The sequence below is a fragment of the Bombus bifarius genome, unplaced genomic scaffold (assembly GCF_011952205.1).
Source record: "Bombus bifarius isolate JDL3187 unplaced genomic scaffold, Bbif_JDL3187 scf7180000007996, whole genome shotgun sequence".
NCBI classification, from domain to species: Eukaryota; Metazoa; Arthropoda; class Insecta; order Hymenoptera; family Apidae; genus Bombus; species Bombus bifarius.
In genome coordinates, this window is record NW_022884376.1 from 4,384,357 (window position 1) to 4,405,662 (window position 21,306).

Sequence of the window (21,306 nt, forward strand, 5' to 3'; positions counted from 1 at the left end):
CGAGGACATCGAATAAATTTCCACTAGCATCTCCAGCTTCCAACTATCGTGTCCCTTCATTAATAACCACCTAACGGCCCAGCGTTGTCGAATTTTTCTTCCTAACTGGGAATCATGACGGATAGTTCGTTTATCAGACAACTCGAGATCGAAGTTATTTTATTGGAGATCCTCGACGGCCGTCGAAATTTACTCGCCTTCGTGGAAATACGATGATATACCGTGGAAGTTGAAGCATAGTCCATTAACACGTTGACCGCCATGCAAATTTTATGTTTCGTTCTAGGGACTACAGCATACATACGGTATATTAAAATGTCGCGATATAACACACTATGATATTTAATTTTATGTTCTAATAAAAATTGTTTATCGTATAACGAAAGGTTTAAATTAACATTTTTGAAACAGCGATACTTCCATTCTATTAACTTCTACAGCGAAATTGCTACAGGATCACGCTACTCGCCTTTGCTAAGAGAGAAAATATCGTCGGAGCATAAAGCTCGGTGGCGATAGAGGAAAAGGGCAGGCCGCAATCTGCGACACAGGGCACGGTCGCAATTTATACTTGTACGGTATCACGTTGAACATAAAGGTTGATCGTTAAACTAAATAACGCGTGTCCCGAGCCTTGCGTAGCCACGTTTTCGCGTCGCGTGAATACGTTCGCATGCTCGTAAATCCAGCCACGTAACCGCGGTGTCTAACACGCCACATGAGAACTCGAGCGACTAGAGGCTGTTGGATTTTTTTCTTATAATTGTTTAAAAAGTTAAATAATTCGCAGCTGGAGGAAGCTAGTGAGCAAAAAAGAAACGGGCTGCGTCACGTTATAATGTACAGGTTGTCGAAAGTATTCCAACACTTGGAGATACACTTTTACGAACATGTTATACCTTACACGAAACATTTTCAAATTTCACCATTATATTAACAGAATTTCAAACTAATCACAAAAGTATTTAAACAGTGAATTATCTATTATATTGATGAACCTAAATCCTATCCAGTTGGTCCATCCTTATTCATACCGTGGACTAATTTTTTTACGAAATATGCGTATAATATTAGGTTGTTCGAAAAGTTTCTTTCGTTTTATGAGGAAATAATACTAAATAATAATAATAAAACGCACAACGTTTTTTATTTTATATTATTTTTATTTTATATTACGTACGATCCATTTTGTTCTGTTGAGATAAACACCGCGACATTTCACAGACTTGGTTTCACGTTTCTATGAAGGTGCACTGTTGTAAAAAACACGTTTGCGAAAGAAAGACACTTTTTGGACAACTTAGTATTTCGTATGACGACTTTTATGACTGACAACTTCCCCTATCCACAGAATATTCTAGTAATAGTTAATAATCGAATGTATTCTCAGTATCCGATTCGATTTCGATCATAAAAGAAATGTTCTTCCCCCCATACACCATACTCGAATAGTATCAATAATCCACACCACAGCTCATCGTATAGTAACAATTTGCTTCCAACGATACCTGCACAAATGATCGCCATAATCGTGACTGTCGAAGGATATAATACCTTTTAATTCCTTATCTAACACTTTCTCCATTTCCTATAGATATCTCTGACCATTCTGTAGAACAATTCCGTCCAGCTCATTAACGCCCTTGACGAAGGCCAGGCAGTGGAGTATCGTTCGCGCGTTCCATCCATTGAATCCACCGGGCAATAGCGATATTGCGGCGGGTCAGTACACCTTGTAAACACGGAACGCACTCACCGAGGCCCCCTCTAAGCTGGCAAGAAGTGAGTGGCAGGATGAATGCGGCTGATTACATTCAAGAGGCTTTTTCAGCCAGCCGTAGCAGCACGCCGGTATAATAACCCACCGAGCTCAGGGCCATGGTCCACCGGACGTTGCGTATCCTTGCCATTGTACGGCTTTTATTCCACCGCGTTTTCATTGCGCGACGCGACGCGTGGACGGGATCTAAGTACCGGTATTATATGACCGGGTCCTTCGCCCTGAGACACGAACGCTGTGTTATAACCTAAGTGGTCTCCAAGGATTATAAATCGCGCGAGTCTGCTCTAATTGCATCTGCTATCTCTGTATACTCCTCGTTCCTTCTATTGTTCTTTCGTCTGCGTTTCTTAATCGATCCAGAGTGGACTAGTAGCGTTAACAAACCATCTGTGCTTTCTTTCGTTGAAAGAGGTAGGCTCTTGTACATGGTTCTCGTTTTAGGTGAAAGGATTAACGAGGTACATGTTGCACGGACTAGCTTCTTCTTCCTCTTCTTCTTCGAAGAGACTGATAATCTTTAATGAGTCTGTCTAACGGTTGTCCGGTAAAACCTCGTCTTACGGTTAACTTTTGCTTGTCTTCTGTTTTACAGAACGAATTTCTGTATTTGAAGTTTGAAATGATCTGTTATACCTGCGAGCTACCTGGTTAACCTGTTCGTGGTGTAAGAAACTATTTAGAAAATAATTGCTTTTTTAAACTATCTTACATCTATGGCACGAGATGCAAAAGTTTGAACTCAAAATTCTTGCTATGGTTGCAAAAGGGTTGCGCGTAATAACACCCGCGATGCTGAATATAGTACTCGCTACATTTGACGATTTAATCAAGTCTCGCTGCTGCTAGACTGTAGAAAGGTTATGAGTTCTCTATCAACGGGTCTCTACAATTCATCAAAAGGAAATTCATCAAAAGCCGAAACACTCTGATTCATCGTAATCCCTCGATTATCGCAACAGTTTCCTTTTCACCTGATTATGAACGGTGTTACGGTGTACGTGTGTGCGAGGAGAGAGTATCGCTGCATTCATTACTCAACACCTAAGTCGGATGGAAGCATTGTCGACAGTGTCGATCAGCGTGGCCATCAATCACCGCATCAGCCAACCGATCGGAAGATCGTTATTACAGATTAACGTCGACGTCGACGATGAGTGTACAGGTGAACAGATTGCAACATTGTCTGTTCCTGGTTCCTCTCTCCTTTCTTTCTTTCTCTCTTTCTTTTTTCTTCTTTGTCGTTAATTGGCTTTTAGTTATGGCGAAATTTTCAAGCATCCCCCTCGGAGAGAAGGAGGGGATGAGCGTCTTATTAAACGGCTGGGGTCGTTAAAAAATGAAATGGCCCCCTCCTTTCGATATTTCTGCCCGGTCATGCCAGCATTAGGCCTTTCATTCGCCTCGGCCGAGGAACTCAAGCAGTCGCTTGTCATCGCGCTTAATGGCAGCTTTGTAATGGCGATGTTCAACGCGTGAACCACCAACCTCTTTCGAACCGCCATAAAACGTTACACACTGATTATTTGCGTAACGCGTAGCGCGAAAAATCGGAATCGGTGACTATTAATCCTGCCGGTTGGTTGCGTGCAGACGCCGATCGCTAGTAGGACGCGTGTAACATTGTACTCGCGAGCAATCAATGGAAAGACGCGACGTACCTAATAGCGAGGAGTTTAACTGCGAGTTTCCCTTGTCCGTTTGACGTCACCTAGCGATTATATCGCAATTACTCCACGGAAATCATCATTATCGTCCGACAAGGAAAATAAACGGAGAAAGAGGAGAAAGAGAAGAACAACAAAAACGAGGGTCTTATCCGTGCTCGTTTGTTATACGCGAATACACGTGCGATGGGAGAGTACGTATGTACAACGATAAGTATCGATACCGTACCGTTAGAAAATTCTAATTTCAGTCTGTTTGGAAAATGTTTCCTGTCAGGAGAGAACGTGACCAGAAAGTACATGTACAGCGTCGTGCAAAAGTAGTTTTAAAATTTATCTCCACGTAAGAAGACACAGAAATTTTCCCACGAAAAGTATATATACGTGGTTGTATAGTTAAAGCAGCAACATAAATAATCTAAGACTTTACTACCGCACTGTATACATTTTATCCTTCAAAACACCTTTTCTTATACGTCTATTTACTGTTAATCCTTAGTCGTACTACGCAATCCCTTTATCACTACGTTGAAGGGCAATAAACGTAGAAACGTTCCTTCAAAGTACGTTTAGTTGGCGTTGTGATATTATTAACTTTTGCAGAGTACTGTATATCGAGGACGAGTAGAAACGTATGATTACGCGTTGGTATTGTAGAAAAGATATTGGTAGAAAAGTGGAAGAGCGGTAATCAAGTCTGGTCTTGGCTTATCACTAACCAACGGTATATCGTTATCTCATCAGTGCCGAGTATTACAGGAAATCGTTACGATTCCTTCGATCCGCGCCATGTACAACGTATCCATGTGCGATTACGTAGCTGTGTGATGTTCGTTGCGGGCCCCCCTCCGCGTGTACTTAAGGGTTATTATTAAGATAGCAGAGAACATATCCGCGCCGTAATTAACCCCAGCCAATATCGGAGAAGCGTGCTTACCTTCGGTCGCTTCCACGTTCGCTATTAGACAGGTCTGTTTAAGGAGTCATTTATTTCAAGCAAATATCGAACCGCGGATCGTTTGGATATTATAAAAAGGACGAGAGTTAATTCGGACAAATCCCTTTGGGTTTCTATGGATATATAAATATGGAAAGAACACCTTGCGTTGTAAGTGAACATCGAAGGCGTTAACGATCGAAGAAGATCGTTAACGACCAATTTCGAGTTAGCCGCAAAAACAAAACTTCTGTTAATCGCATATGTGTAGATTATAATGATTTACACAAGTATAATTACGTAGTAGACACTTGATAGGGATGCCGTAGCTATTAACATTTATATAATATTTCATAAGTTACGACAACAGAATACCAACGTTGTATGCCAATAACTTTTAGCAGCAAAACATATCTCAACCTATGCCTACGATCGTCAAGAATTCAGATTTACGAGACCAATCAAACACCAATCCTGATACGTATCAGCGTATACCGATCTTAGACAAGACATGGAATAAACAATGGACGTCACTTATGTCATTGAAACTAATATTTTAAGAGACCGGAAATACGTATCACGAACTATCCCTTTTGTAAAATTTATACGAGACCATACTACAATATCGTAAAATTTATACGAGATTGTATTGCAGTTAAGAAAACTTCTTCATGGTATCATCTCTGAATTACGAGACCAGCGTGAGAACTATCATGGCCCCTGACCTCAAACAGACTATCTGAATACCAATTTGTAGACCTCGAACTGTGGTAGGCGATTTAGATTCTCATTTTAGTATCTCTCATAACGTAACTAAATTTATTTGTCATATTTCCTTTTACTTCCCTCTCGCACAGTAAAATATTATATTATTAATCGAAGAAGATTATCATACAGCAGATACTGTAATTACATAGATTTCGTTAATAAAGAAATTGTCTACAACTATCACGTAGACCTTTTTCATCAAACAAGAAATGTGTAATTAAACTGGTAAAAAAGACCTTGCGATCACTGGCTATATGATTTACAGGAATCCCAGCGGCGTCGAAAATAGCCTATTCTTCGCTATTGTCTTTTATTACCACAGTGTCATAATCGATGCTCACCGGGGTAACCAGCTTTCTAATGTGCGAATGTGCCTTTAATAATGGCTATTAAGGCTAATCGCATGTGCGCGATGATGGACGATACATCCGGCTTCGCTCAAACGATTCCGATCCCTTGAATGGATTAGTCTGTTCGATCTTTTCGATCGAGGACACCCAGAAAGCGTGGCGCGAGTCGTTGTGTCAACGATGGCCTTGATTTTTTAGGACGTTAATTCGCCAGTGATTATACAGGTCGGACCACTTCGGGATGGCCCACATCAGGCTAAAGCCACGCGAGCAACTCTCCAGTAAAATGTATGCATGAAAAAGCACAGCATTTACGTACGGTACGCCAATCTACGATCATGACATTTCCATAAAAATACGTATGCCAGGCTTACTACCGACAGAGATGGCGACAGGAAGTTTAGCCAAAGAGAAAACTCGCCTGTACTATAATCAACCGGTGGAATCTTCGAGATTGATGCCGGTGGCTTCGCCTTCGTTTCTCGATACGCGTGATCTTGTAATCGACCAGCCTGCAGAGTTGATTCTAGAACGCCTCAACAGGTATATACATATTGTCGATCGTAAGTACCATCCATCATAGGACACGATTACATCTATTGGAAAATTTAAACAAATTTTCGTTCGGTGTTTTATGTACGAAGCTATAATATATCATAGATTTAAAAGAACAACGAGGTGAACAACCGTTGCTACGATGCTAATAAGATGAACGATGTATTAAATATGTCTCTATCTTTAGTACTCAGAAGTATAGTTCAGTGTCATAGTTAGCCAAGGGTAGTAATTGAAATGCGAGATTCTATCCAGGAAACAATAATTCGTTGCGACAAAGTTATTTCGGTAAAAGAAATAGCAAGCCGAAAGTTGTTAACCGACGTTCAGCAGCGGACAAAGTACTTAGTTTCTTACTACCTTTTACGAAATTCGATAATTTATTCGGCTGGTTTTTATTCGCGACTCGCGGCTCGATATTCTTTGCATAAATCGCTGATTAACGGGCGGAAACGTTGCAGCGTCTCTTGAAATCGCTTAGCGAGCTCGACGCGGATAAATTGATCGGACGAGCACGAGGAGAGTCGAACGACGAATGGAAAAAAGAAAAGTCAGAGGCCCGTAAGAGGAGTTTTATCCAGGCAATTGGCTCGTTGGTTTTACTATACTTTCAGTGGGTTGTAAATTCTTTCGTAGATATTTTCTCGGATCCGTGGATTATCTGACGACGTGGATCTCAATGTACGTACGTCGCCAGCCATAAATATTAGGGCATCCGTTACGTTCAATATTTCTTAGTGAGAAGTATTTGATTCGTACTAAATATCAGTAGGTGTCCTGTTACTTACTGTCAGCGGTGTATATCGAGAAAAGAAAACTAAGAAGAAAAAAGCATCTGAGAATATTTCTTAAGTGACGCTCTTCGATCCTGGTTTAATTTGCCTTGTGTCGCGTCATGAATTATTTTTAATACGCTATACTATAATTTTACTTTCGTGTCACTCTTCCATCCCTTTCACCTTCCCGGAAGTGGTCTGACAAAATTCCCTACGCACTTGTAATTCTTTTTGGCCGTCAAGTTTTCTCCGAAGAACTGTCCTAACCACGGTTACTTCGTAGAACAGACGAAGGAAATAAATATTGGAGTGGAAAGTTCGAAGAGTCGAGCAACGATGAAGATTCTATCGGGCGTTTCTCTGTCCGCGATACGTGGCCATCCTCGAAGCACGTCCGCAGAATGGCGGGACGAAAGGGGAGGCATTATATTCTAGAATCAGAGGCCGTTTCGGAGTCAATGCACGGTCGCGTGGCACGTGTGTGCATATGGTATTAAGCCGAGTACAGGACGATCGAAGAACGCGTTGGCCGAACGTCCGCTCCTCCGATGGAGAGTGGGGAGAACAATCTCGCTAATTGTCGGCAAGATTTTCAAGTTCGAGCGTCGCATCTCATTAGGACCACCAGCCAGAGGACACCGAGTCAATCAAACCGAGCAAGAGAGCTCTGGCCTCGTCCGCGTAACAAAGAACCGGATTCGCGCGCTCAAGAAAGGGAAGAGTACTCTCTCTCTCTCTCTCTTTCCTCCCCCGCAACCAGCCTCTGCATTTGCATGCGAAAAAGCATCGCTGCGAAAGACTGATTCGCTGGTACCACGATCTCGAGAATTCTCCTTATTTCGGCTGCTGATCAATTGACTATTGTTAGTTTGACGATTGAGAATTTTTGTTCCTGCAAGTTTGGCCAAAGATACTTTGGTGAACTGGAGCTTGACGAATTTCCGTTAGAGACGAACGATATTCAAGTATAGAGTTATCACGATTTTATCTTTAAAGAGCAGAACAACTAACTCGATAAATTGCTTTTATGAATTCGTCGTTGCGGGACATTTGGAAATTAAAGAATTAAAAAAAATGAGGTACATTGAAACTGAATCACGTGTGATCCCTAAGGAAGGAACGGACAGGACGTGTCAATGGACCGGAGGTTGCGTACGTTTAGGCTTTCTCGTTTGGAAAAAGAAAGCAGAAAGAGAGAAAGAGGAAGCGAGTCACGCTCACGTCATCACGAATGCTGCCGGCATTCACGACCCCCATCACCTCACCCTTCGTCCACCCTGCTTCGTCTAACCACGATGTTGTTGCTTCCACTCACCTTCCTCCTTTTCTCTGTCCACCGAACTCCACGGACTCTCCGCCACGGAGTACACGTGCTAAACGCGGACCAACCACGAAGCAAGAACACAAAACGTTGCCTCGGCTACGTTCAAGTTTCACGGACAATACACACCGACCACTGTGAGAGAGAACTCGGAAGCACACTGAAAAACCGAGATGCTGCACGGTCTCGGATGTCTAACCCTTGTTGTCTTATTCTACTTAAGCCAAGCGACGCGCCGCGTGGAAGTGGAAAATCAATTGGTCGTTTATGATCGATTCCTCCAGCGAATAGCGTCGTACAAATCTCGTTATGTCATCGTATAGATAATTTGATACCTTTAGTTTGTATATTAAGCGTAAATAAACGATTACTGTTTGATAATTAATTTACACAGGTAATTATGGCACTTGAACGACTATTAAGAAATTATTGAAAGAAAATTCGTACGTTCGATTACAGCGAACATTTCATCCTTATACGTAACGATATTAAATTTCTTCTCTATGTCCATTAGGTTTCTCAATCGTTGCTTTTACCAATTATCAATCATCGCGTTATTCACTTTAATATTATACTTATCTATTAATTGTATTTGTTATTTTGTATTTTTTTAATTTTTTATTTTAATTGTAATTGTAGTTGTAAATTTTTCGTAAATGCCCTGATTACATACGAACGAGAGTACAAATATTCATTTCGAGACAGACACACCGACGATCTCCTACGTCCTACGTAACATCAACCACCTTCTCCTCTACGAACAGAGAGCAGAGCCAAAGAGTTTCTCGTGGCGAAGATACCAAGGCTAGCAACAAAAATCAAGAAGCCACGCATGAGTCAGGCAATGGGATCGCGTTCTGAAATGAACGATACGAAAGAAGAGGAGAAGGCGCCAGTCAAGATCTGGCAACGACGGTCTGACCGCGGTGCAAGAGCGCGCGACGAAACGAAGCGGATCCCCGCGGATGATTCCTCGTAGGTTCGTTCTCCGGGGCCTTAGCTCCGGTCGATCTCCCTCATTAACATTCGACTCTTTGTCTCTGTCGTTGTCGCGGTCGTCCTACTCCGTAAGGTCGTCCCGGTCGGTACTCGAGATCCTCGCGAGAGAGTTCTTCTTCTCCTTGTGTGCCTCGTCTCTGGTTCGGCTCCTCTTCTTCTTATTTCCCCAACCGGTCGACTTTTAGTAGCCCTCTGCTCGCCTCTCCTCCCCGCCTCTCTTCTCTACAACTCTTTTCCCGTCTCTCGCCCTTCTTCTTCTGCTTCTCCACGCTTCGAACCGACTTTTTTTCCACGCGCCAGCCGGATGAAAGTAAGAAACTCGGTGGATGGCGCGAAGAGCAGAGAAAACCACCACCGAAGAGTATTCCTTGGGTGATTTCGATGTAACCTCCGATGTCCTTCGGTTCTATACGCTATAACGACGATGTTCGAAGGTAGACGCGGGTCAAATGGACGTTAACGTGGCGTGTCGCTACCAATTCGTTCGATTTTCTTCTCCACTTCGTCACAAGTATACGACGACGGACCGTCGTAGCGTAAATCGCGCGCGGTCTTTCATGGTTTTCATCCGCGATCGAGCAACGTCGATTATCCTCTTGGTCGTTTTATCTTCCTCGGTAAGCTTGATTTTCATATATATAGTTGGTGTTTCAACGGCGAGCCGATGGGGTCCAGGGATTTGAAAGGTAGCGTGGAACCGGGGCAAAAAGAGAGATGCGGCGGGAGGCCGCGCGCGGAGTGCGAGTTTTTTAATTTTATGAGGGACGTTTATCTTATGATTATGTTGATAACTTCTCGGTAAGAGCTCGTAACGTAAATTGAACCTCTGACAAGAATTTCGTGAGTGACTCAGAGAACGGGCGGATCATGGGGAACGTCAAGGTGAAAGCCGGTCGCCAAAAAAACCTACTAACTGTAAATGCCCGAAAATCGATGGCATTAAAGTAAATGGCTAACCTATACCGGGTAGCTGCCATTTCTAAATCGTATCGGCTTTGTCACTTACTAACCACGAACGATTTATATTCCCATATATCCTCGTCCTCCATCGTCGATGAAGTTCTGCGACTCGAATTCGAAATCATAGTTGCCATCGCACGCGAAAAGGAATAAGAAACACGCATCATAGAATCGCCTTTCTCTCATCCTACACCGGTCGTCCGCGAGATTCTCCGGTTCGCCAGCCGCGGTGCCGCGTGTATAACTTGATAAACAAGTTTACTTGGAGAAGCCGGTATCTTATATATACTCGGTTACACTGGGTGTCCCGAGCAAACTGAATACTAATTGCTGAACCGTTCCATCCGAAACAAAACGTCTAAGCTGCGTTCGATTTAGCGTTTACATCCTCTAGTATCCTTCAACTTGAACCGTAACTCTGTATCAATGGAATTTTATGCCTTTCAGATCAGATCTTGTATATGTGTTACCGAGTGAACTAGATCTACTTGCAGACTGGTTCGGTGCTGTGAAACTATTTATGATAAATAAATTTTCGATTTGCTGCCGTTGATATTAACGCGCAAAATAAAATACGTATCAGGTTATTGGACTGATTGGAACGTTCTACCGATACAATTTGCTTATATACTTCATTAGAAAATTGCGTAGAATATATTTTTACGATAATTAAAATTTATGTTTTTATTGACAAGATACAAGATATAGAAACGTGGTGTAATATTATTGAAGAAACGAAACGCTATTGAACATTTGATTACGAAATTGTTGCATAATAAAGCAGGAAACAGGAAACGGCTGAGACAAAAGATATTTCTTGATCTTTTCTTGATCTTCATAAAACTTTCTAACGGGAAGAGTGTTTGATACTGAGAGTCGGATTACACAGGCACTGCAGGAATATTTTAATAAGAAAAATGAAAAGTTCAGCAACTGCGAAATAAATGAATTACCACATAAATGGAAGACCATAGTAACAATGTACATTGTGTCGAAGACCGACAATAGAATTTTCTGTTAGATGACGAAATAAATGAATTGCCATATAGATGGAAGACGATCCTAAGTAACAATGAATATTGTGTTGAAGACCAACTAGTAGAGATTTCAGTTAGTATGGCAGATAGATGGAAGATAATTATAAGTAACAATTTACATCACGTTGAAGATTAATCAGTATGTTGAAACCATCGGTTCTTTTCTTTTCAAACGACAAGAACAAAATTGGTTCTTTTCAAAGAACAAAAACGACAAAAAGTTCTCTAATCGATCTAATATGCGATTTCCTTTGATTTTAGTCTTCGAAGAATTTTAAAATCGTGGACGATCACCCGGTAGATCGTTCGAATCCCGCTGATTCGCGTTTATTAGCATCCCCGGGAGATTTAATTTTCCCGAACATCTCGAATCAGACATTTCTTCCATCGTTTTAAAAACGTTCTAGACAGTCTTGACGTCGTGCACAGTTCGTTTGTAATAAATTTGCAACTGGATCTTTCCGTCTTCTTCTTCCCTTTCTTCCCTCCGCTGTCTGGTATTACAGATTCAAAGTCCAGTAGTCGACGAAGCACGATAAGAAGGTGCGAGACTCGAGCAAAGAAATAATGCCGAGTACGCAGACAGGACGCACGCCAGTTGAGATAGCAGGGACGGGAAGCCAGAACGTGTAGACCTGCCCGAGTCGTTCTACATCGGGGATTAGACTCCCTTTTAAACTCCTTGCGCGTGAGCCTCAACGATCTCCCTAATACCCCAGTCACGGAACTTCGTTCAACTCCCTTACGTCCTCGTTTGTTTCGCGTTCAACTCCCTTACGTCCTCGTTCGTTTCGCGTCCAACTCTAAATCTATGCTTTCAAGACCACAAACTTCTCAAAGGATTTTAACGAGAAGAGTTTTCGTAACGCAGAAAGCGCCAAGAGACGTAACGTTCGTGGAATTATCATAATTCCCACCGCGTGGTCGTCCTACGCTTGATATCATCGAGGCGCGAGAGACGCGATTATCCGGTGTTTCCATTCGTCACTTCTCAGCTCCGGATCAGCGGTCCCGTAACATTAAATAACACGTGGCGGACACTGGAAATTAAGAGGCAAGATAGCCCCTCGGTTTCCCTCGGAAATGCTATCTAGATAGCGGCAGCAGCCGGAATCGAACCCGGGTAGAGCCAAGTAATTTTGCTAATGTCTCGGTCACGACTCGACTTCTGAATCCTTAAAACGGGTTTCCAATCTGATCCTCGGAATCCTGCTACGCTACGTCCCAGATTCCCGTCGCTAAGCCGAACGAAACGACCGTCTATTACATTAACAACGTCTTATTCGGTGTCGCGATGAAAAATCAGATATCATCTCTAGTCCATTGCGGTTAAGGGAATTTCGTTTTACTTCAAGGAGACAGGCACAAGGCCTACGTCTCCGTCTGTGAGAGAGATTCTGTTCTCTTGCTCGCCCCTCGTAGTCGTCGTCGTCGTATCGTGAACTTTGAACTCGACTGTCGACTCGCGAGTCCTCTAACCGTACGGTGAAAGTTCGTGGCCGGTATCGTTGGATCTGTGAACACCGGTAATACCTCGCCCATAAATCCTGACCCAGCTGATGACTTACTGCTTTTATCTGGCGACCATCCACCTACACTCGGCAGCCGACTTTTAAACAATATCTCACTTCTCGTGCACCTTGTTCCGCGTAAATGTTCGCTTGTACGTACACGCACCGCCGGAATTTAGGGGTATGTAAAGCAGTGCCTCTGCTGACTGGCCTCTTAAAAATGTCTTACTCCCTGTTCCGGTGTGCAACCAGCTCGCGATCAATTCTGTCCTACGTGCTGGCAGCACGTATACCTCTTCTGTATTTCTTCTTGTTTCCTCCTTTTTCCCTTTTATTTATTCGTTGATTTAATATTTATTGGAGGATCGATTTACAATCTGTACATGGGAAAATTGTCTTTCGTTGCATTTCTTCTCTTTTTTCTTTTTTTTTTTTTTTTTTTTTTTTTGATTATGGACCAACGATCTACGATCTTGGAAACGCAGGGAAAAGGATCAATATATGCAAAAAGTTGTCTCTCGCGATAATTATAGAACGTAACACCGCATGAATCGTGAACTTTCTTAGCCTCGGTTCTGCTATTTAAAGTATTCGTACCTTTGGTTAATCTTACGGAGATCTAACGAGAAATCGATGATTGTACTTGTTCGTGGAAAAGGTCACTTGAAAGTGATCAATGATCCTGCGTGCGCAACTACATGCATTTTCTATTATTTGTTTAATTATATCTTCTAATCTGACATTAATTCCCTTCCTTTCTCTGTTATATGTCATTTTTACGTGTAATTCGTTAAATGTTTCTGAAATGTTGAACAAATGTTTAAGTCGATTATTTTACAGGATTAGAAATTGCACGGTTAAACGGTGGTATAGAGAGATCGAATAAGTGGCAAGGCCCGCGTGTTCATTTATCTTTAATCGCACGGTTCATCTCGTCCTGACACGACGCGCAGATGTATGCAGCGTTATCGTACGACTCCTTTCTTGCGCTGGCCGACTTCTTGCCTCTCCTAAAGCTCTTCTCGCGTTTTCTCGTGTTATTGCTCCCAACGTGCCACCTACGTCGCTCGAATACATCCAACCGACAGTCGTTTTATACACGTTTTATTACGTGCGCAGAAATTAATGCCAACTGTTGGTCGACTCGTAAGACGCTAATATATATTTAATAAATAAAGCTTAAGGTGAAAATTAATATTTCAAAGTACAACATTTTTGATACTATGCTACTTGAGATAATGGTTACATGAAAGTGTTACGCATTGACGAAAAATTGAAATAATCCAAAAATATAGCAGAGATTGATACATAGAGAAATTCAGATTTTCAACAATGAAATCCAGCTTAAAGATAATTATCAAGTTTCTCTAATCGGCAAAAAATTGGCCTTTCTTTAGTGATTTTTTTAATTATTAAGGCAGACACGCCCGAATACCTGTTGAGGATAATAGGGTAAAAGTTGGCGGCGATATCGGGGTCGTTCGAACGCCCACGGGTTGTCCGCGGGTCGTCGATCTAGCACATCTTTAGCACGTAGTGGCGAGAAACGCGGCGTTATCGTCTTATTTATACGATATAAGCCGACGTTGCGGCTTTCACGTAACGCGTGCACCGCCTTCCTTTTCTTCTTTTTCCATGCCTTAATCTCGTCTATTACGGTACACGCTGGATTTAAACAAGTTCCTTTATTATCGGCCGTGTTTACCAGACTTCCCCTCAACTTCGCGCTCCGTTACACGCCAGATTTCAATATCAACCCGTGTAACTCGACCTGCCGAAAAAAAACACCCTATCTTACATTTTCTTGTTCACCGTTGAATCTTCATGTTCTCCAGATCTGCAACCTGCACTAAAAGACTTTATCTAATTCGTTCGGTGATAGCGTTCTTTAGTATACAAGGTGTTTCAAAGAGTTTTTTGGATGTCAATTGTACGAAGAGTAAGACAAAGGAGAAAATTTCCAAAATATCTGCATCTCTGGCCAAAAAATATACCGACCGATTTACCAATTTCATTATTAATTCGAAATTAATGCGGGTATAAATAGCAATTGACCGAATTGTCCTTCTTTCTAACTTTTATTTTCTATACCAGAGATCCTAAACTTTGGAACGATAATATAGTTCGACATAACTGGCGTATTTTTATTTACGAAAACGCTTTGCAACTTATATTCCTGAGGATTCTGACGATTCCAGTTTCTTTAAAATTTGATCAGCGTGCGACAAATCAACTTCATGTATCTATATAAAATGTATAAAATTACAGCAAACGAATTTTTTCACCGCTTGTTCAGTACAACCTTTCTACGGATAACTCAAAAATTAAATACAAAGTCTTTATGCCGATAAAGAAATCATTCTCCAGCAATTGTTTAACCAATCTTTCCGATATAGCGTATAACACAATACAATGTCTATCATTACTTCCGATAAGATCCGACTAGCTGAAAGATTTTCAAGAACATCCGGCAATAATATAGAATGCGATTTTTTCGCGAAGCTACACTTAATGGATCGACGGTATGTATCTCAAGGTGGTGATTTCGACGGGGGTCTAGAGCCTGACGGTAATTTTCCGCGCATTATACCACTCGTTACACCCACGCGAGCAGATCAACGGTTCAGCTGGCGCGTCTTTAGTTCACAACGTGACTGCGCATTATCGCTTCTATATTACGTCCGTGGGTTATTTTCTGTTCAACTTGTACCCTGTTCCCTTTTATTCCATCGCGGGTTCCACGCTGCGCGTCAAATTGTATGTAAATGATCGCGGCCTTCGATCCAGTTCGACTTTTGCTCGTTAGTTTCGCCAGCTGTGAACAGTAACCTGTCGCTCCGAGCACTTGACGGAAATTAAATGGATTTTGTATTAGCCACAACCCTCCTACACTCTTACACTCCTACGCTAGAAAACCGCCAGAAGGATTCTCACCGAAGAACAAATTTACGAAATGTTGAATATCTTATTACTTTTTGAAGTATCGTCCCTTTAGCTTCGTGATCAATTAAGTTTTATAATCAGATAATCTTATACGTTGCCATAACGTTTTTACGTCTTGTAAAAATACAGTAAATTTTGCATCGTAAATAAAACATTATTCTATGAGAACTAGCAGTGGACTTCGTTCAATACTGGGTTAGGTATTAACGAAAATTGCTCGATTGCTTAATTGTTTCAATACTGGACTTTTTTTAAGATATGGAAGAAGACTTTTCCTTATAATTGCCTATAATAAATGTACAATTTTTCTCTACGATTGGATATAAATAATTCGATCTGTCTACATATTGTAAAAACACGTGTTTGCCTAAAGAAAGTTAATATAATGTAAGCGAGCCAATTCTTCTTATTTCTTCTTCTTGTTTCACGATGTTGTAATCCTTTTATACCTATACCTATAATTATCTCCTATCGTTGTAATTGCTCTAAATGACAGAAACTAATTTTCCTTCTATAACACGCGAAACATACGAAAGAAGGAAAAGGGAATGGGTAACACGACGCGAGGCATTCTATCGAAAGAGTAGGAGGTAGAATTTTTTAGAAGATGGAATTTTAATTTTTAGGAACAATAATCTCGAACGCGACAAGCAAGATATATGTACGTCCGTTTCCTGATGGAGCAATCATTTATTCTGCTTATTAATTGATTATTCAGTTCCGATCACGTACAGGAGATGATATATGACTCGGTACATTACTCGGTTAAGAACAGGAATCTACTAGTCGCGCGTGCATAAATTACCAACGTTGATAACGAAACCCACGCATTTTCTTCAGATCTTGTTTTTCTTCATCTGTTCGGTGTCATGTAGTCGACGCCGATACCTGAAACGGCTAAATAAGCCCGGCGAAAAGAGTTTCTTCACACTTTCAGTCGGATAAAAAAAGAAAGAAATCCCCCCCTCCGCAGACGATAAATCCGATAACGAAATGAATTATATTCATGAATAATTCCGTGGAGTTCCCATTCCGTGAACCCGAGAAGAAGATCGTTAGTAATCGTTATCATCGTTCAATATATATCGATGCCGAGTATCGCGAGAAATTCTGTTCGCTATAACCAATTATTTATCTTGACGGTTTCTATATAGCATACTGAACTTCAAAATAAAAGAATTTGAATTTATGTATTACGTTCCTATGAATCTTGTGACCACGGAATTAAACGATAGTAAAGACAAATTAATTTCTGTTTAAATGAAAAAGTAAATATACAAGAGATCTGCAATCCCAGTGACGGATTAACTCATCTTCCCTCTAATTTATCTATACACATTGTTGGTTATAGATATATGCATATCTACCCGCTGTATTTATTGGAAAATTCTAACAAATTCTACGGTATTTCGTTTGTTTCAAAAGCAAAAGAGGGAAAATATATTAAAAATGACTTTTCGCAAAACCTGCACTTTCCAATCGCATAAATTGACCGTTTCTCTCTGAAAATCGATTTTGAGAACACGCTCTTTATCCACCCGACCAAGCGACACTCGACCAAATGACCAACATGGCGTGACCCAAAGTCTCCAGAACTTTCCCCAGACATGGATCCCCTCCGCTGCTGAAATTTGTATCCAGGCAGGGCGGAGAGGGAAAAAGAGAGATATGCTTGAAAATCCACGTGGCCAGGGTATCCAGAAACGGCCAAGAAAGAATGCGGTTACGCGGCATGCAGGTTGCACCGTTGCATCGAGCGATGAAGAATTAGATGAAGATAGAGGAACGTGATGCATGGTCACGATTAGTCCAATAGGCAAGGATCCATTACAGATAAATGTTTAAGAGGGTAGGAAACGATGGTGATACGTGAGCAACAGAAAATAAGTATATTATATACATTACGGTCGATCTGCGAAGCTCTGGTCGAGACTGATCCGCGATCAAAATTAGGCGCACGAAAACATTTTACGACGAGGAACGTGCCACATTTTCACATGTCGAGGTAGTACACAATGCCTCATGAAAATATTTCAACACTTATCGTAGAAAATTTTTATGTATACACATATACATTTTGAAATTTCACTAGTAATATAGTGAAACACGACTATCGTGGTCATACTGCTTAACTACTACATAGAAGTTTTCTGTATAAGTGTTTAAATATTTTTGTCAACCACGATAGGTCTTTCTTACACTTTCCTGTCTCGTTAATGTTCCTTAAAACGTATAATTGGAAATTTCAATTGGATTAAACGAGCGCGAACGTAGAGGAGATAAGTTTCGTATATTAAAGTGACAAAAACTCGTTAGCAGGGCAGAAAAATTTTAATTAAACGCTTGAGACAACCACGATCGAAGTACAATGCTAACCTTTGAACCGATGTGCGCAGGAATATGGCGCGATTTTTAAATCTCGATTAAGTAACATTATTGTTATTTAACTCTAACATATTAGATATGTTACCTTTACGACTAGTAGAAAGAATGATTTTAAGAGAGAAAAGATCTATTCGGATAAATGAAATTACGTTGCTAGGTTTGTTTAATTATCAAAACAATGCATCAAACGTAAATTGCTGCACATATATGGCTCGTGTCGCGACAAGTTGCGAGTGTCCAGTTACATCACCCTCTACCTCGAACGCTAATGTTTGCTTTTCGTCGAACCCGTCGTTGAAATATTCGAAAAAGCTAATCAAATATGATGAACGAACTACGAGTTTTCGTTTGAAAAGCGATCACATTTATATATAATTGATTCGTATATTACCTCAGAAGAAAATCCACCGATTACAGATATATGTACATGTACGCTTATTGCATTCAAAAAAGGCGCTGCTGTTGGTCGAGAAAAAATGGCGGCGAAAGATTACAAGTATAACATAAAAAAATATTTGGACACTTACTTGCGAACCACCCGTTACATCCAGGAACGTTGATGTTCATAGCGTACCGAATGTACGTGAAAACGTATAATTTTGTGAACACACCGCTTCTTCTTAAAGAAACTCGGTCTATACACCATACGCGTTAACTCAAGGCGACACTTTTACCGAGTTCTCCGAACGCGCGCGTCTCACGAATTCGACCGTACGAATATTCAAACGTACGCGTTCACCGCAGCGTGTTTTCAGTCCCAGTCAGCTGGTGAAACGAACTGGCGGAATCGGTCAGGGTTCGTCGAGAACAGAGTGGTCACAGTGTAGCTCGTGCCCCGGCAACATCAGCTTCGCCACTATTCCGTGGTTGCACATGTTCCTCGCTATTAAGCAGTCTTCACACTGACCACCACATCTCCGTGCACGTCAACGATCGAGAGTAGCAAAATAATGCACATTCGATTCGCCGCGGCGACCTGTCACATATGTATAGTCGACAACGAATCAGAACCATGATATCGATTAATGATATCGATTAATTTTAATCGACTACCAGTGACGTTTAACCTTCCAATTTCCGTAGGTATCAACGAGTGCCACTTTTTATTTATCCTATAATATAAGTAGTAGTAATGGAAAAGATAGATATTAGTTATTAGTGATATTTTTCTGATATTCATTCATTCAGAAATCTGACGTACTATGCTAGGACCCTCTTAGACTAATTCGACTAATATAAGGTTATTAGTGAAATTTTACAAGTTTCAAGTTACAAATTACCGGTATCAATAAATACCCTTGAACAAGAATAACAAATTAGATAATTAAGAAAACTGAAATTTTTTCACGTACAAATTTTTACAAATTACTTTATTGTCACAACAAATAATTATAAAGTTATAAAGGAAAACTCTACAACCTGTAACTCGTTTACTGATATTATTGGTTGGTAAATTATTATTCATAAGTGGGCCTTGATTAGCGCCTCAATGTGAATACTAACAAGATATTGATATCGTGTAAATAAATGTATAATTTCTAAAGAAAAGTAAAGAAAAAATATTATAGATTTATTTTAAGGTAAATTTTGAAATTTGTTTCTTTGTATTGATAAAGATAGAAATTAACGAAGTGCCCCATATTATATTACGATCTAATTGAAGGGTTAAAGTCGATTTTAATATACAGCGAAAGTGATCATTAAGCATGTGTTTGCACGGAGGCTTGAAACTAACCATTGTTTTTGTCGAATCTATCACGATTCAATGTTTTCATCTTCCTCGAATTACCGAGCCACCTTTCACGACATAGCACAGTTGATTATCTACGTAGGTTTTGCGGACTTAAATAAGACGACATTCTGGACGATCAAAATATAAGATGAATTCGTGACACGCGGTAATCGTGACAGTTCGGTATGCGCGGACGCGAATTCTTGGCGCGCGACAAACAACGTAATGACCGTCAATGTTAACAGCGACGTGCTTCTACTACCAAGAAAATGAAACTAATCGACGCCACAGCCACGGCGGCGGATAGGACGCGTCTGTCCTCTTCTATTTACACACGAAACTCACGACACACGCGTTCCTTCGTACGTTGCGCGTAAAACTGGCATTCCAGGTCAAGCGTGCCTGTCGAATTTTGATTCGTCAATTTGGCGCGGGGGGGAGACAATGTCACTTTATCCGATGGAACATACAAATTTCTAAACTGCGCTCTATATTCATAACATGAATTTTATTAAATTTCATTTTTTTACTAAAATTCAAGTAAATTTTTTTTATTAATAAATTTATGTGCTTTTATCTATTACATATGTATATATATTTCAATAAAGATTGCAACTTTATGAATGTCAATCGAATTACACTATACCAAGAGTATAGTATACACGCGTATCGATAAAATGCCAAAATTACTTTCGAGAAGGAAGGATGAAAAAAAAGAATACTCGGTGAATACCTCCATGCAGAAACACGTTTTATCGATACAACGAATCGAATAAAGAAACGTTCTAAAGTTACCTCTGACCGGGCAGCAGGTCCTCGCCGATTAATCGAACTCGAGGGTTTCTCGCCACCTCCCGACTCGATTCGCTAACTGATTTCAAAATTGTTTTCGTCGATTCGAAAATGAGAGTCGTCGCTGGAACCGAACCGCTGGATCGAACATACAAAAAATGTTGTCCGCCAAGAGATATGGAAAAGATCCGAAATTTTCAGTGGAGAACGAACACCGTTTGATGTATGGACCGAATTCACGCGTAAGCTAGACCACGCGATTGTTATTCGATGTGTGGCCGGCCTAAGAAGAGTACTTAGTTCGCGTAGTTGAGTGCGGGCGTAATAAGACTGCCTGCTGACGGCGGTAGCGCGGTTCGTGCCCGCAAGCGGCAGCAGGCAGGGAAGCCCCTCTACCATGGCACTCTCCTGCAACTCCTCCAAGCAAGCCAGCCAGCCATCCGTGCCGACTTGCCTACCTACCAGGCCTCAGAGTAGGCCCCGGCACACCGCAGTTCCATCCTGAATCGAAATGGTCGCTTTGCTTTCCGTGCTTTGCGCGAATCACGCAAGGCCCTTCGGGCACGCTTCGCTTCGGGGGACCGAAAGGGGTCCCCACGTGCTGGATTTTGCCTCCGGCTGCACCGTCGATAAAGAAGTTTAAAATGTCATATATGTCCCCTGCAACGATCTGGCTAACAGTCAAGGTCCATGGGATAAGCAAGCGATTGTGGTATCGCGACAGGTTATTGAAAATCAGACTGCGGTAATCCGAATTCTCGTTTTACGAGACGATGTCACGTGACAATCTAGA

General features: G+C 41.2%; 1 protein-coding gene across 3 annotated transcripts in view; it reads right to left on the reverse strand.

Annotated features, from left to right (window-relative positions):
* Nucleotides 1-21,268, reverse strand: part of LOC117206163 — an 83,381-nt gene extending 62,113 nt beyond the window's left edge. Inside the window, exons 1-2 of one of the 3 annotated variants that reach the window (XM_033445265.1) lie at nt 20,517-21,268; nt 18,517-18,965 (exon numbers count right to left, since the gene is read on the reverse strand). The gene's annotated coding sequence lies outside the window, so the exon portion shown is untranslated. Of the gene's footprint in view, nt 1-8,148; nt 8,268-18,516; nt 18,966-19,724; nt 20,038-20,516 lie in introns of those variants that run through there. The other 2 variants (XM_033445266.1, XM_033445267.1) reach the window with 2 other exon arrangements.
* Nucleotides 21,269-21,306: the final 38 nt, after the last annotated feature.